The 12496-nt window shown below is 44.2% G+C and overlaps 1 long non-coding RNA gene across 1 annotated transcript in view; it reads left to right on the forward strand.

Annotated features, from left to right (window-relative positions):
• Window positions 1-735: 735 nt before the first annotated feature.
• LOC119857736 overlaps window positions 736-12496 on the forward strand; it is a 30410-nt gene continuing 18649 nt past the window's right edge. Inside the window, exon 1 of the long non-coding RNA XR_005293685.1 lies at window positions 736-810. This is a non-coding gene — a long non-coding RNA (uncharacterized LOC119857736). The remainder of the gene's footprint in view (window positions 811-12496) is intronic.

Here is a 12496-nt window from a genome sequence, read left to right on the forward strand (position 1 = left end):
ATCTGAGCCTAACTGCCTAGCCTCAGGTCCTGTTAGCTGCACCTGTGTAAACCACTGCAAGCAATGGGGTTGTACAAATATAACCGAGGGCCTGATTTGCTTGGCAGAACCTTTGTTACAGGTGATGGTGTGCAGGAGGGAATGAATAAAGCTGAAATTTCAGAATTTCCACACTCAGGGTTCAGATCTCACAGTGGGTTTGCCAGGCTGCCAATTAGAAAGAAAAAAAATCTCTTGTAAAATGTGAAGATTTGATACTGAAATCATGGCGAGATACTGACATGGAGCCCCATGATGCTGTGTGTACTATCACATCTCAGACTAGAAACAGACTTTCAATTCATCGAGGGATGTAGAGATCAGGTTATTGAAGATCACAGGGGATCAAGTCAGAGCCAAAGCCATTCCCCTCAGCAGGGGAACTCCTTGCCTGTGCTTTGCATAAATGCCACCTTAGTGCTTAATTTTTGCCAGAGAACCCTGGCACCTCTCAGCTTGGCAGTTCATAGCCCCAGAACCTCTGGGCTTGCTGTATCAGGTTTGAATGTTGTCATAAATATAAAGGGAAGGGTAACCACCTTTCTGTATACAGTGCTATAAAATCCCTCCTGGCCAGAGGCAAAATCCTTTCACCTGTAAAGGGTTAAGAAGCTAAGGTAACCCCACTGGCACCTGACCCAAAATGGCCAATGAGGGGACAAGATTCTTTCAAATCTGGGGTGGGGGTGGGACAAAGGGTTCTGTCTCTCTCTGTGATACCTTTGCTGGGAACAGATCAAGGGTGCAAGCCTTCCAACTCCTGTAAAGTTAGTAAGTAATCTAGCTAGAAAATGCATTAGATTTTCTTTTGTTTAATGGCTTGTATATTTGCTGCACTGGAGGTAATGTGTATTCCTGTTTGTGTCCTTTTGTAACTTAAGGTTTTGTGTAGAGGGATTCTCTATGTTTTGAATCTGATTATCCTGGAAAGTATTTACCATCCTGATTTTACAGAGGTGATTCTTTTACCTTTTTTTTTAAATAAAATTCTTCTTTTAAGAACCTGATTGATTTTTCATTGTTCTTAAGATCCAAGGGTTTGGGTTGGTGCTCACCTGTACCAATTGGTGAGGATATTATTATCAAGCCTTCCCCAGGAAAGGGGGTGTAGGGTTTGGGGGGATATTTTGGGGGAAGACATCTCCAAGTGGTCTTTTTCCCTAATATTTGTTTAAATTGCTTGGTGGCGGCAGCATACTGTTCAAGGACAAGGCAAAGTTTTTATTTTGGGGAAGTTTTTAACCTAAGCTGGTAAGAATAAGCTTAGGGAGTCTTTCATGTAGGTCCTCACATCTGTACCCTAGAGATCAGAGTGGGGAAGGAACCTTGACAAATGTAAAAAATTACTAGAGCCCCAGCACCTAATTGCTTGAGCCCCGGCCTCTCTTTCATTACAAATATTGCACTGGGCCATCTGCGTTTTCACCTGGCTAGGAATTGAAGGTGATGTAACTGAGTTCTCCCATTGCTTTGACTGCAACTAGTTTTTGGGGAGTAAAGGAGGTCTCCACTGCAGTATCTGACTACCTTGGAATGGGCACTGGGCTTGAGAGATGACATCATGTAATTTACCCTTCTGAGCGATACACTTTGGTTGCTTTTTTGCGACTGCAAAGCAAGCCGTGATTCTAGGAAAGGACATTGAGGGTTGTCAGGGAAGGCATAGAATTTATATTGACTAATTTATTTACATAATTGAGTTTTTCCCCAGCCCTGTCATCTTTCATAATAAAGTTTATTAATAACATAGACATCTAGTGATTGTACTCTGGCCTCTCCTAGGAAGTAATTGGGAGCTTGTGTGTGGGTGGTGTGAAGCCGGGATTGCTGGTGAGCATCAGATTATAGATTAATTTATCTCTTGCCCCTATTTTGCCTACTGGGATCCTTGCAATTACATCTATTGCACTGTTTCCAGTGATCTTATTCATATGAATTATAATTTGATGAATTTATATATTACCTATTTAATGTAATGATGACAGTTGAGTCCCACAATCATCACTTAGTAACTATACACTTACTTCCTTATCATGAAGATGCAGCTATGCCTCAGTTTACCTCTGACTGGTGGGGTAGCTTATTCTTTCAACTAGACCTCCTAGGGCAGCGACCATTCAAAAGTAAATGATGTTAATGATTTACTAGCATCACACAGGGATCCGTTGAAGAAATAGGAATGGAACCCCTATCTCCAGAGCCCCATTGCAGTGCCAGAACGACCATTCTGCTGAACTTTGTTGCAAGCTAGTTACAGTTAGACAAGGGTTAAAGACTTACTACAGTCAACACCCTACCCAATATGTTTAAATATTGCTTTCAGGCACTTCTGCGCCAAAATCCTTAACAGTTAATGTGCCGGGAAACTCAGCTACTTTCCCACTTCTAGGCAGTAACTGACCATTCACTATCATCCCAACCAAATTCCACTGCAATCTCATTTGTAATAACCAAATGCAGAAGGCAAAACAAAACCTGTCATCTCGTTGGTGGCATTTGAGAGTAATGTGCCTTTTCTCATCTTACTTAATTTAATGTGTGGTTCAGATATTCCTGTCTCCAGTGTGATAGATCTTGCCTTGTAGTGCAAAAGCTCTCTATAATCTGCCTTGTTCAGAAAGTAGATTATAGCTATTCATGCCTTGAAATAAAATATGAGTATGCTAGAATTCTACCCTCTACATTCCATGCAGCAGTCATTAGTGAAACCAACATATTTCTTGGTAGTCATTGTTATTACATTATGACTCCTTGGGTTTAACTAATAGCTTCCCCCCCGCCCAAATTCTTCTGATGTTCTGAAGTTTCCAGAATACTTAATACAGTAGTTTGCTGTAATGAAACTGCTTCATTAGGTTGATGCATTTGAACATACATACTAATCAGGGCTGTCACAAGGAAAAAACACTTTATTTTGTTCTTCCCTGGAGTTGCCACTTGAAACAAGACCAATTGTTAATAGTGAATGGTGCATTTCAGATGCAGTCCAAGGAAAAGACAAGAAAAAGGTACAGACAGTTTCACTGTGCTCTGGAGAAACTGCTTTCTCTAAAAGCAGGAGCACTTTCTCTCTCACTTATCTACCTATCTAATTGTTTGTTCTGCGTAAAACAATGAATTTTTCAGGTAACACTTTTACATCCATAATTTACTCTAAGGCCATAATTTCCAAGTGTGGGCAGAGGAACAGTTGCTCAGTTCTGCAAGTACTCAAAATAGATCTGCAAAAAACAACAACCCCATACTAACTCACCAGGTCTCTTACATTAAATGTTTAATTAACAAAATTGTTATGCATTACTTATGGCTCCTGTTTCAGTCTATTGATGTGTTTCATGAACTATATTATGAAGTCTGGACTTGTTTTTGTCATTTTCCTGAAAAATAAACCCAAAATTGGATTTGCTGTATAGCACAGACATTGATTCTGTCTGTAATAGGCTTCGGAAATGATTTCCCCCCTCTTTTTCTCATAAAAAGATTCTTCTGTTTCTTTTAAGGTTCTGATCACATAAAAATGAATATGTTCATGCTGTCTCACTTCATCTTTAATATTCAGCTCAACACATCACAATTAAAAACCCACCTCTTTTATTTTGTTATGTCAAATTACATTTATTATAATGAGGGGTAAACAAAAAATAGCCCCTCACCACTAAACGTAATTGATCCTCAAGCAATGCTTAGGGTATAAAAAAGTTAAGCTAAGTTCTCTCCCACCACATGATCCTCATCAGGCTTTCTATCATAGCTCCTGTTCATGTTGGCATCCTCAGAGGTGTGGCAATATCCACCAGGCTTGCTGCTGCCTTTCCATCTTCTGTGTTCTCTTTTTTCCCCAAGGTGGATGCACCATGGACCTGCTCCAAAGCCCATTGAAGTCAATGAAAAGATTCCCATTGACTTGAGTGGGCTTTGGCTCAGAGCCCATTTGCTGTGGCTTCCCCCTCTTGAATATATGAGATATACCTTACGTTAAGCAGCCTTGATAGTGTTCAGCAGAGAATACCCAGAGGATGTTGTGAAGGCCAAGACTATAACAGAGTTCAAAAAAGAACTAGATAACTTCATGGAGGATAGGTCCATCAATGGCTATTAGCCCAGATGGACAGGGATGGTGTCCCTAGCCTCTGTTTGCCAGAAGCTAGGAATGGGCAACAGGGGATGGATTACTTGATGATTACTTGTTCTGTTCATTGCCTCTGGGGCACCTGGCATTGGCCACTGTCAGAAGACAGGATACTGGGCTAGGTGGACCTTTGGTCTAACCTAGTATGACCATTCTTATGTACCCAACCTGAGTTACTACTTTGGGTAGAAAATGACCCAAGATAAGAGGCACACGAAGGAGTTGGGGAATTACTACTTGGAGAGTGAGTGGTGACTTTGGGGTTAAGTAGAATGGGATGGGGCAGAGGACAGAGAAAGCTGTGATATGGTTATGTTTGGATGAACTATATAAACATATCTACATGTCAATGAGCCTTTTGAGGTCTCCCTTTTTCTTCCCTTCCTCATTTTCCATCAAGATAGGAAGGATAGACTTGTTCCAAATTTATCTGGCACTATAAGAGACTCTTGTTTGTAGCTAAAAAAAAAGCCCATTTATTTGCTAATAATAAATTTGCCTCTTAAAGATGGCAATTTAATTCTGAATGGTTTTGGCTATCCATAATTGGCCTTCTGGGGACAACAAATTACTTGTTAGCATGCTAACAAATGTCATTCATCTGAGTAGGTCAGCGAAGGTGGCCATCTGTCACACTGTCCTCTTTGGAGCTGTGCCTTTAGAAGGATTACTTTAATAATAAGGAAGAGTTTTTAAAAAAATGTAGTGTGGAGGATACTGGATAGCTCAGGATCCTAGTAATAGGAGCTGGAGCCTTTCTGCTAGCTCACTGATCCAAGTCTGGTCTGGATTAGATGTGGTGGTCTTCATTCACTTCCTAATGGACAGATTCTTTGATTCCAAAGCCAGAAGGGATATTTTTTTTTTCATCTAGCCTGACACAGGCCATAGAACTACTCCAAAACAGAAGAAGATGCATTGACTGGTTGGTTGCTGCTGGCAGCTTCAGCTAAGAGCTTAAGACCTGAATTGGCGTGGCATGTGAACTCCCCTTTCATTGCTTGAGGTGGTCACCCCAAGTATAACTGAAGGAACTTTTGTGGAAGCTTGCCTGGCCATTGGCCATGATGTATTTGCTCTGTAGCTTTTCTAGAGCTGTCAGACTAGCACTTCCCCCAGCACTCTCTACATATAAAGAGACAACTGTGTGCACAAGAAGGGTTGTGTTTGGTTTCCTTCAATGGGTTTGCAGTCCCGGAAATCCCTTTTCAGTTCAGCTAATTGATGAGAGGAGTATTTAAACTAGAGCCCACAGAGGTATATGCTGCTTTGTAAAAATACTCCCCAAACCACAAGAAACCCAAACACCTTTACTCCTATTTTAATACTATTGAGTTAAACTAGATGTATTTAGAATGACTTTGGTTTAATACAAATGTATATCTGTAGAACATTCTTGGTTTAACCTCTCCCTCCCCATCTTATTAACCATGAATTTTTTTATGCTATGAAGAATTTAACTAAATTGTGCCAAGTCAATGTGCAGAATTCAAATCCAGAACAGACTAAGCCTGGCCCTTGTCTAGAATTAGTTTCTTTATACTTGATGATCTTTTGATTTAAGGTGCAAGGTTTTGCTGGTCAGCAGATCTGGATTCTCTTCTCACCTTTGCTACATGATTATGCCATGTATGACCTTGGGAAAGTGCTTTCTTGCTTATTCATTTATTGATTTATCTATTTGTCACACTCAGAGATATGGTAGTATCTTCAGAGAAGATGTAGAAAAACATGACCACTGCCTCAAAGAGGTTATAAACTAAATTTAAGCATGGGGAGGAGGTATGACATGTTCAGATAGATGGTGCAGGAATCAGAGCCTCATAGACTTTAAGGTCAGAAAGGACCTTATGATCATCTATTCCGACCTCCAGTACAACGCAGGCCACAGAATCTCACCCACCCATTCCTGTAACAAACCCCTGACCTATATATGAACTATTGAAGTCCTCAAATCATGGTTTAAAGACTTCAAGGTGCAGAGAATCCTCCAGCAAGTCATAGAATCATAGAATCATAGAATATCAGGGTTGGAAGGGACCCCAGAAGGTCATCTAGTCCAACCCCCTGCTCAAAGCAGGACCAAGTCCCAGTTAAATCATCCCAGCCAGGGCTTTGTCAAGCCTGACCTTAAAAACCTCTAAGGAAGGAGATTCTACCACCTCCCTAGGTAACGCATTCCAGTGTTTCACCACCCTCTTAGTGAAAAAGTTTTTCCTAATATCCAATCTAAACCTCCCCCATTGCAACTTGAGACCATTACTCCTCGTTCTGTCATCTGCTACCATTGAGAACAGTCTAGAGCCATCCTCTTTGAAACCCCCTTTCAGGTAGTTGAAAGCAGCTATCAAATCCCCCCTCATTCTTCTCTTCTGCAGACTAAACAATCCCAGCTCCCTCAGCCTCTCCTCATAAGTCATGTGCTCTAGACCCCTAATCATTTTCGTTGCCCTTCGTTGTACTCTTTCCAATTTATCCACATCCTTCCTGTAGTGTGGGGCCCAAAACTGGACACAGTACTCCAGATGAGGCCTCACCAGTGTCGAATAGAGGGGAACGATCACGTCCCTCGATCTGCTCGCTATGCCCCTACTTATACATCCCAAAATGCCATTGGCCTTCTTGGCAACAAGGGCACACTGCTGACTCATATCCAGCTTCTCGTCCACTGTCACCCCTAGGTCCTTTTCCGCAGAACTGCTGCCGAGCCATTCGGTCCCTAGTCTGTAGCGGTGCATTGGATTCTTCCATCCTAAGTGCAGGACCCTGCACTTATCCTTATTGAACCTCATTAGATTTCTTTTGGCCCAATCCTCCAATTTGTCTAGGTCCTTCTGTATCCTATCCCTCCCCTCCAGCGTATCTACCACTCCTCCCAGTTTAGTATCATCCGCAAATTTGCTGAGAGTGTAATCCACACCATCCTCCAGATCATTTATGAAGATATTGAACAAAACGGGCCCCAGGACCGACCCCTGGGGCACTCCACTTGACACCGGCTGCCAACTAGACATGGAGCCATTGATCACTACCCGTTGAGCCCGACAATCTAGCCAGCTTTCTACCCACCTTATAGTGCATTCATCCAGCCCATACTTCCTTAACTTGCTGACAAGAATGCTGTGGGAGACCGTGTCAAAAGCTTTGCTAAAGTCAAGAAACAATACATCCACTGCTTTCCCTTCATCCACAGAACCAGTAATCTCATCATAAAAGGCGATTAGATTAGTCAGGCATGACCTTCCCTTGGTGAATCCATGTTGACTGTTCCTGATCACTTTCCTCTCCTCTAAGTGCTTCAGGATTGATTCTTTGAGGACCTGCTCCATGATTTTTCCAGGGACTGAGGTGAGGCTGACCGGCCTGTAGTTCCCAGGATCCTCCTTCTTCCCTTTTTTAAAGATGGGCACTACATTAGCCTTTTTCCAGTCATCCGGGACTTCCCCCGTTCGCCACGAGTTTTCAAAGATAATGGCCAAGGGCTCTGCAATCACAGCCGCCAATTCCTTCAGCACTCTCGGATGCAATTCGTCCGGCCCCATGGACTTGTGCACGTCCAGCTTTTCTAAATAGTCCCTAACCACCTCTATCTCTACAGAGGGCTGGCCATCTCTTCCCCATTTTGTGTTGCCCAGCACAGCAGTCTGGGAGCTGACCTTGTTAGTGAAAACAGAGGCAAAAAAAGCATTGAGTACATTAGCTTTTTCCACATCCTCTGTCACTAGCTTGCCTCCCTCATTCAGTAAGGGGCCCACACTTTCCTTGGCTTTCTTCTTGTTGCCAACATACCTGAAGAAACCCTTCTTGTTACTCTTGACATCTCTTGCTAGCTGCAGCTCCAGGTGCGATTTGGCCCTCCTGATATCTTTCCTACATGCCCGAGCAATATTTTTATACTCTTCCCTGGTCATATGTCCAACCTTCCACTTCTTGTAAGCTTCTTTTTTATGTTTAAGATCCGCTAGGATTTCACCATTAAGCCAAGCTGGTCGCCTGCCATATTTACTATTCTTTCGACTCATCGGGATGGTTTGTCCCTGTAACCTCAACAGGGATTCCTTGAAATACAGCCAGCTCTCCTGGACTCCCTTCCCTTTCATGTTAGTCCCCCAGGGGATCCTGGCCATCTGTTCCCTGAGGGAGTCAAAGTCTGCTTTCCTGAAGTCCAGGGTCCGTATCCTGCTGCTTACCTTTCTTCCCTGCGTCAGGATCCTGAACTCAACCAACTCATGGTCACTGCCTCCCAGATTCCCATCCACTTTTGCTTCCCCCACTAATTCTACCCGGTTTGTGAGCAGCAGGTCGAGAAAAGCGCTCCCCCTAGTTGGCTCCCCTAGCACTTGCACCAGGAAATTGTCCCCTACGCTTTCCAAAAACTTCCTGGATTGTCTATGCACCGCTGTATTGCTCTCCCAGCAGATATCAGGAAAATTAAAGTCACCCATGAGAATCAGGGCATGCGATCTAGTAGCTTCCGTGAGTTGCCGGAAGAAAGCCTCATCCACCTCATCCCCCTGGTCCGGTGGTCTATAGCAGACTCCCACCATGACATCACTCTTGTTGCACACACTTCTAAACTTAATCCAGAGACACTCAGGTTTTTCCACAGTTTCGTACCGGAGCTCTGAGCAGTCATACTGCTCCCTTACATACAGTGCTACTCCCCCACCTTTTCTGCCCTGCCTGTCCTTCCTGAACAGTTTATAACCATCCATGACTGTACTCCAGTCATGTGAGTTATCCCACCAAGTCTCTGTTATTCCAATCACGTCATAATTCCTTGACATCACCAGGACCTCCAGTTCTCCCTGCTTGTTTCCAAGGCTTTGTGCATTTGTATATAAGCACTTGAGATAACCTGTTGATCGCCCCTCATTCCCAGTATGAGGCAGGAGCCCTCCCCTCACAGACCTTCCTGCCTGTGCTTCCTCCCGGTATCCCGCTTTCCCACTTACCTCAGGGCTTTGGTCTCCTTCCCCCGGTGAACCTAGTTTAAAGCCCTCCTCACTAGGTTAGCCAGCCTGCTGGCAAAGATGTTCTTCCCTCTCTTCGTAAGATGGAGCCCGTCTCTGCCCAGCACTCCTCCTTCATGGAACACCATCCCATGGTCAAAGAATCCAAAGCCTTCTCTCCGACACCACCTGCGTAGCCATTCGTTGACCTCCACGATTCGACGGTCCCTACCCAGGCCTTTTCCTTCCATGGGGAGGATGGACGAGAACACCACTTGCGCCTCCAACTCCTTTATCCTTCTTCCCAGAGCCACGTAGTCCGCAGTGATCCGCTCAAGGTCATTCTTGGCAGTATCATTGGTGCCCACGTGGAGAAGCAGGAAGGGGTAGCGATCCGAGGGCTTGATGAGTCTCGGCAGTCTCTCCGTCACATCACGAATCTTAGCCCCTGGCAAGCAGCAGACTTCTCGGTGACCCATGCCCCACGCTGCAGAGGAAGGCGAAAAACCTCCAGGGTCTCTGCCAATCTGCCCTGGAGGAAAATTCCTTCCCAACCCCAAATATGGCGATCAGCTAAACCCTAAGCATGTGAGCAAGACTCACCAGCCAGACACCGAGGAAAGAATTCTCTGTAGTAACTCAGATCTCAGGAAGAATCAGAAGATAATGGTCTGGTGTGGGGAACCAGGTGTTTGAAAGAAGGAAGTAGTTGCAAGCAAGCCAGGAGATAATTGGCTCCCAGATAAGACTTTTAGCTGGGAGGAGAGAGGGGAAAGTACAGATCTTTGAAGTTTTGTGAAGAGAAGGAACAGCATGATTTGGTCAGAGCCTGGATATGATGCTTAAAACTAGGACAAGGTTGTACACTCCCCTAGAAATATCATGGGAGGCTGAGTTTACATCAAATCTTCCACTCAAGGGCAGGGCTGAGGCCCACTGAGAAGGTAGGGGAAGGAAACTCTTAGTCCCACAGGGTAATTTCCTTTTGCACAGCTGTTTTACCCTGCTTTCCTCAGGCCATATGTTTCCTCTGGATCAATGCTGCCATTGATAGAATACTCACGTCTGTTTAAGAGCACCCCTGGGAAGGCCAAGAGGAAGTTACTTGCTCCCCCCCCCCCACAGCATAAACTCTCCATTGGATTTCAGCTGTAAAGCAATGGGATCAGCACTGGATGATGCACATGGAGAGAGGCTGTTCCCTCTCTCCTTCCTCTCTATCCTCCCGTGATGGGATCTCTGGGTGCAACCTGTGACTACGGGACTGCTGTGCTCCCTTTATTCACTATTCTGGGCTGTCTCTCACAATGCCTTACTGCTGACAAGCAGCAAACCCCTCCAGGTGCTGTTACCACTCAGTACAACCACATGTGGAGCCCCTCACCCAGCTAGATTGCATGAATGGTCCCAAAGCCACTCATGGATCACACAGAGCAAGGCATGAGCCAACCCTTCCCCCTCATCTCCTGCCTTGTACCTCAGGAAAATGCTGTCTTGCTCTGCTCAAGTTCCTTTCTTGACCAATGCAAGTGCATTAATTGGTTCACCACTTCATCAGTGGAGAGTGGATATACACCAGCCTTTGGAACCTGAGCAGACTTACCAAGCACTTCAGGCAAACTCACTGATAAGGATAAACATTAAAATAAGTTTGATTACAAAAGATGGATTTTAAGTGATTATACACAATAGACAAAAAGTCAGAGTCTTTACCAAAATAAAATAAAATAAAATATAAGCACGCAGTTAAAACTCTCAACCTATAGACTGGGCAACATCTAGATTAAGCAGTTTTTCTCATCCCACTGGATATTGCAGGTTGGTTACAGTCTTTCATACTCTGGCTTTTTCTCTTAGCCTGGGGACCTGTCTCTTCAGCTCCAGCATTCTCCTTGCCTTCAGCATAGGTGGGAGAGAAGAGAAAGGACAAAGCATGGGGCCACTATGTTCTGTTTTATATCCTTATTCCACGTTCACAAAGAACAAAAGTCTAGGCATGTCTAGTGGGCATTGCTAAGTCACCAGGTAAGGCAGAGCAAATGTGTTGTGGCCTTGTGCAAATGAGTTGTTCAATTGTAACTACCTTGCTGGACAATAGCTGCTGATGGTTGTTCAACACCCGCCCAGGTGTTGGTTACGTCCCTTCCTGTCATCTCTGGGGAGCTAATACCTGGGCGATTCCCCAACTCACAGCATGTTCTAGTGACAACCATACAACACAATCTCGTAACTTCATCTGCACCAATGAGATACATATTTAGATAGAACAGTGACTTTTAGCAGATCAGAGCCTTCCCCATGGTACCTCACGTGGCTTGCTTTATAGGAAATATCACAATTATATGTGAATGATGAATGTGGGGGTTACAGGGCGCTCCCCCAAAGTATAGAGAGGGTCACACCTCCCCTAAAATCTTATGAGCACCAATCCTGTGAAAGCAACAGGGCGATCAGGACTTTCATTTCAGTTTGGACTTCCATTTCCTCACCTGTAAAATGGACTAACACCTCCATGAGAGGGGTGATATACAAATGTTTGTAAAGTGGTTGGAGAACCTTGGATGGAAGGCCTTGTGTGAGCACCAAGTATTATTGTGATTTTCTATATCAAAGATGAGTAGCCCATATCAAAGGGTGATACTCAGTGTTATTATTTATTTGTTGGTGCTACATTGGGCGATGGCTGGTGTGTACATATAGTAAGAGATGATTGGCTCTTGGTCCAAAGATCTCACAGTCTTATACTGGTTACATTTATCTCCTTGTCAAATTACTACTGCCTTTGCGTCACAAGCCTTCACCATAGGAGCTTTTGTAAACTGGTGAATTTTAATCTAGTATTAAATGAAGTATAAGAACATAAGAATGGCCATACTGGGTCAGACCAAAGGTCCATCTAGCTCAGTATCCTGTCTTCTGACAGTGACCAATGCCAGGTGCCCCCAAGGGAATGAACAGAACAGGGAATCATCAAATGATCCATCCCCTGTCGCCCATGCCCAGCTTCTGGCAAACAGAGGCTAGGGATACTTCAGAGAATGGTTTTTATACTAAAGCAACACTTATATTTCAGAACATTGCTTTGGAAATGACAGGAGAGCTGCACAGTATGGCTGCTGAGCTTGTGTAAGAACAGCGCCCACGGCCTGTCCTGGTGGTGTTCCAGAGTGTGCAGCTACACGGGACTCCTCTATCGAAACTGTATAGAAATGCAGAACTCCGACACACATTTGTCATGTGAAAACTATCAGCAGCATCAGTGGTGACAAATCAACCTTATCCTGCCCCAAGGCAAAGTGCTTATGTCCTTCCATATCTTCTAGAGCAATGTGTGCGCTCTCTTTCTCTGGTTTACCTTGCCTCCCCTTTATAGCAT

Source organism: Dermochelys coriacea, chromosome 6 (genome assembly GCF_009764565.3).
Source record: "Dermochelys coriacea isolate rDerCor1 chromosome 6, rDerCor1.pri.v4, whole genome shotgun sequence".
NCBI lineage: Eukaryota > Metazoa > Chordata > Testudines > Dermochelyidae > Dermochelys > Dermochelys coriacea.